Genomic DNA, 4,797 nt, shown 5'->3' on the forward strand with positions numbered 1-4,797 from the left:
TTCGCTGTGAGCACAAGTGGCGTTTCGTTGTGGCGGGCGTGAATGCACCCATCATCAGAATGGATTTTCCGTGCCACTACGGCCTGCTCGTGGACCCACGAAATAAATGTTTAGTCGACCCCGCGACGGGATTGTCGACTCCTGGTTTCGCGGCACTACGATCAAGACCGTCGTCGGACAATCGGTGTATCACCAGTTGCTGACTGAATACCCTGATCTAACGCGACCGCCCGTCTTCCGCACAATGTCTTACATCACATCTAGACGACGCCGGGACCGCCAGTGCACAGCAAATCCCGCCGCCTCGCCCCGGACCGATTGAGGGAGGCAAAAGCGGAATTCGACCTGATGATCAGGCAGGGCGTCCTCAGACCGTCGAAGAGCCCGTGGTCATCGCCGCTTCACGTCGTCCCGAAGCGGGACGGTACCTTGCGCGCCTGTGGTGATTATCGCGCGTTGAACGCTCGCTCCGTGCCTGCAGGTATTCCCCACCGCACATCGAGGACTTCGGACAGCAGTTACATGGTAAAAAGTTGTTCTCGAAAATCGATTTGGTGAGGGCGTATAACCAAATTCCCGTCACACCGGAGGACGTCGAGAAAACCGCAATCACGACTCCCTTCGGTTTGTTTGAGGCGGCCAATACAACGTTCGGGCTACGTAACGCGGCTCAGATGTGCCAGAGATTCGTCGACGAGATCACGCGCGGTTTGAATTTCGTCTACACGTATATCGACAATTTTCTGATAGCCTCCGAGGACGAGGAGCAACACCGCGAACACCTGAACACTCTGTTCGGATGTTTGAGCGAGTAAGGCGTGGTGGTCAATCCGACGAAATGTGAGTTCGGGAAAATCGAGATAACGTTTTTGGGTTATAGCGTGAGCGCCGAGGGGATTAAGCCGTTGGCCGAGCGCGTCGTGGCTATCGCCGATTTTCCGGATCCGTCGACCTTCAAACAACTCCGGAGATTTCTTGGTATGGCAAATTTTTACCGTCGTTTCATTCCCGGCGCCGCGCGTATCCTGCGTCCGTTGAACGAGCTGCTACGGGGTCTCAAAAGGGCAACGCGCCTGTCGTGTGGACCGGGGAAGCGAGTTTATCGAGACGAAGCGCGCGTTGGAGAACGCCACGATGCTGGCACATCCCGTTCCGGGTGTACCGATTAGCATTGCCGTCGACGCATCCGACTACGCGGTCGGCGCGGTTCTGCAGCTACGCGTGGACAACGCATGGCAGCTGTTAGGTTTCTTTACGAAACCCTTGTCTCCCACACAGCGGAAGTACAACGCGTACGATTGCAAATTATACGCAATATACATATAGCACGGTCAAACGTTTTAGATACGCGGTGGAGGGCAGGAAATTCATGATTTATACGGATCACGAACCCTTAATTTACGCTTTTAGTCAGAACCTCGATAAATGCTCACCGCGACAAGTTCGACTCCTCGATTATGTGGGCCAGTTTACAACCGAAATCCGGTATATTAGGGGCCTCGATAACAACGTGGCCGATACGTTGTCTCGCATAGAAGCGATCACGAGAACCATCGACCACCAAACGCTCGAAGCCGCGCGAAAGGAAGACGACGAGTTACGCAAAGTTCTCGATTCTGCGACGAGTGCGAAAGCTCAGGAAAATTCGTTTTTCCGCCCGAGACGCGGAAATATATTACGATTTCGTGAACGACATCGTGCGACCCTACGTACCCAGGGGTTTGTGGCGTAGCGTATTCAATTCGTTGCACGGATTGTCGCACCCGGGTGTGCGGCCTGTGTTTGTCTGGCCGCGTGTAAATAGGGACTGTAGGACCTGGACGCGCCAATGCATCTTGTGCCAAAGATGCAAAATTACGAGACACGTGTCAGCACCCGTTGGCGTATTCCAAAATTTAGCAGGTCGATTCGAGCATGTGCATTTAGACATCATTACGATGGAATACTCGCAATGGTGCAGATACTGCCTCACGTGCGTGGATCGGTTCTCCCGTTGGCCGGAAGCGGTCCCTATCGCCGACATGGAGGCTTCGACCGTCGCTTCGGCTTTACTGTCCGCGTGGATAGCACGATTCGGCGTGCCCTTGAGGATAACATCCGATCAGGGACGCCAATTCGAATCGCGACTTTTCGAGGAGTTGTGCCGACTATTGGGCGCGAGACATATACGCACAACGGCCTGCCATCCCGCGGCCAATGGAATGGTAGGAAGACTGCACAAGCAGCTGAACGCAGCGATAAAATGCCACGACAGAAGTTACTGGGTCGAAGTCTTACCCATCGTACTACTCGGCATACACACGGCGATCAAAGAGGGTTTGAACGCGACGGCGGCGGAGATGGTGTACGGCACCGGAATTTGTTTGCCGGCCGAATTTTTCTTGTCCAGCAACGAGGTGGCTAATTCGGATTTCGTCTCGCGATTGAGAGGCGCGTCGACGACATGAAACCACAACAGGTCACTCGTCAAGGTGCAAGGAAACCTTTCGTTCTCAAAGAACTGTGGTCATCGCCCCACGTGTTCCTGCGCCATGACGCCGTCAGGGGCCCATCGCAGCCCCCGTATGACGGGCCGTTTGAGGTGGTCGAGCGGGGCGACAAAAGTTTCGCCATCCGGATTAACGACAGGTTCAAACCAGCGTTCGTCATGGCCGACGACCTCGAGCGACCCGAGAACAGCGAAGAGATCACTCGCGAAGTATTCATCGAAACCGAGACGCGTACGCCGCAAAATGACGACACGCATGCGCGCCGTACACCGTTCACGACACGAGCGGGTAGAAAGATTCGTTTTCCGGAGCGTTTCCAAGCTGGATTCAATTGATCGCGAGTGAACTATGTATATACCTGTAAATAGTAGCATAAGCTAGGCATTTATATTAAACGTAAGTAGGTAGTATTTAGTGTAATAAGCGAAACCACGACCAAAAAAAAATCGAACGAACTGTCATGCGAGAGTTCCTTCTGGAAGGGGAGTGCTGTGGCGAGCGCTGCATATTTTGGCGTATATCGCGGAAGGGAACGGCTCGAGCCGGTACCCTGAAAGTGGGCCGATGGCGTGCGACGCGGCCTGGGGGCACACCGGGTCGACGGCGAAGGGGTCTCGGTGCCCCGATGTGACGCCGCGGCGGAAAAAAGCGAGCATTGTACATCGCACTTCGAACGCGATCGCTGCGCAATAAAACACACTGACGACAGATTCTTGCCTTGGTGAGTGCACCCGGACCCTATCGCCTCAATACCATATGGTTTGTCATGTAAATGGAGGCAGTTCTTCAAACAAAGGACCCAAAGTCTCCGTAATAAAATTAGCGTAGATGTTGCCATTCAAATTTCCATTCATAAAATGAGGACCAATAATTTTATCACCTGCGATACCGCATAGACTTTCACCGTATAGACGTTCACAGACCATTGTCTCTGGTGTTCAATCTGCCGCAGCCAGTGTGGATTTTCCGCTGTCCATGAATACATGTTATGCAAATTAATATTCCCGTGATTTGTGAATGTTGCCTCATCAGTAAATAAAATGGTATTAAGAAATAACTCATTGTTTTGGATCTGATGTTTAGCCCAGGCCTGTCCAACATGTGGCCCACGGGTCAAAATCAATAATCGCCCCTACCGGCTTGCTCTTTCAGCCGAGGGGAATGACCCCCCTCCATATCCACAAAAAGCCCGACGATATAGAGGCAAGAAAGCGTGTGTACATGCTCTGACTCTCCCCACTTCCGACGCTCCAGAAATTCCTACCCGCACGTACCTCTTGCCCCACGATCGCATCGCAGCGCAAGCGAGTAGTGGGGAATGGACTGAGTGATGGTGGGGACCGCGTCGTCTGACGAAATGACTCGCGGGCCATATGTTGGACAGGCCTGTTTAGTCCATCGACAAATTTCAACGCAATTCATGATGTCGTTCCCCTGCAATTCTTGGTAAAGACTAACATGGTTCGGATGAAATTTGTGACGGTGCAAAATGCGAAGTACGCTCCTCCTATTAATGCCAGATTTGCGTTCAATTTATTACGAACTAATATGAGGATTTGTAGCCACAATTGTAAACACACCGATTTCATTTTCTTCGTTCGTTACTCGCTTTCAGCGTTCGATTTTATCTTCGACTTACTCTTCAAACGGATACATCGTGCCCGGTTGACCGATACTATACTACTCTTATCATGTTTATCTTATTTCGCAAACTTATTAAAGTGTACTTCAAACTGTGTTTATTTTAAGTGAAGTAAACCGTAAGTATTATCACTTTTCTCTACTTTCTATAACCTTCAAAGACCTTATGTACTGGGTCGTTGAACTCGTTTTAAGCGTCTCTATCATTCTACGGAAATAAAAACATACCGATCCATTAAAAAAAATGGAGGTCACCTTGAAAGATCCAAAGTAATACCACCTGCGAAATAACTATTGGCGCCATTGGATGGCTCTCTTCGTACTGTGCATTTTGGTTAAACAAATATTTCTGTGAACCTTATAGTTTCAAAGATATCTGAGGTGGTAATAGTTATTGCCCCAACCTGTATAATGGATCTGCAATATCCAGGGTAATGGGTTAATAAAATAATAGAATTGCTTGTTTGGTTTAGGCTACGGTATTGTTTACCGGTGGTGTGTATTGTTTTGTGAAATGCGAGTGGGGTTGAATGTGGTTTAGAAAGAGAATCAAAGTTGGAAGAGGAGAATATTCTATTATGAAAGCTGACAGAAATACAATAGTAGGAATATTTATTAAATCACTCTCAAATTTAGGTGGCATTCAAATTTTTGAAGTGTACAAGGT

The sequence above is a fragment of the Dufourea novaeangliae genome, unplaced genomic scaffold (assembly GCF_001272555.1).
Source record: "Dufourea novaeangliae isolate 0120121106 unplaced genomic scaffold, ASM127255v1 scaffold143, whole genome shotgun sequence".
Lineage (NCBI taxonomy): Eukaryota > Metazoa > Arthropoda > Insecta > Hymenoptera > Halictidae > Dufourea > Dufourea novaeangliae.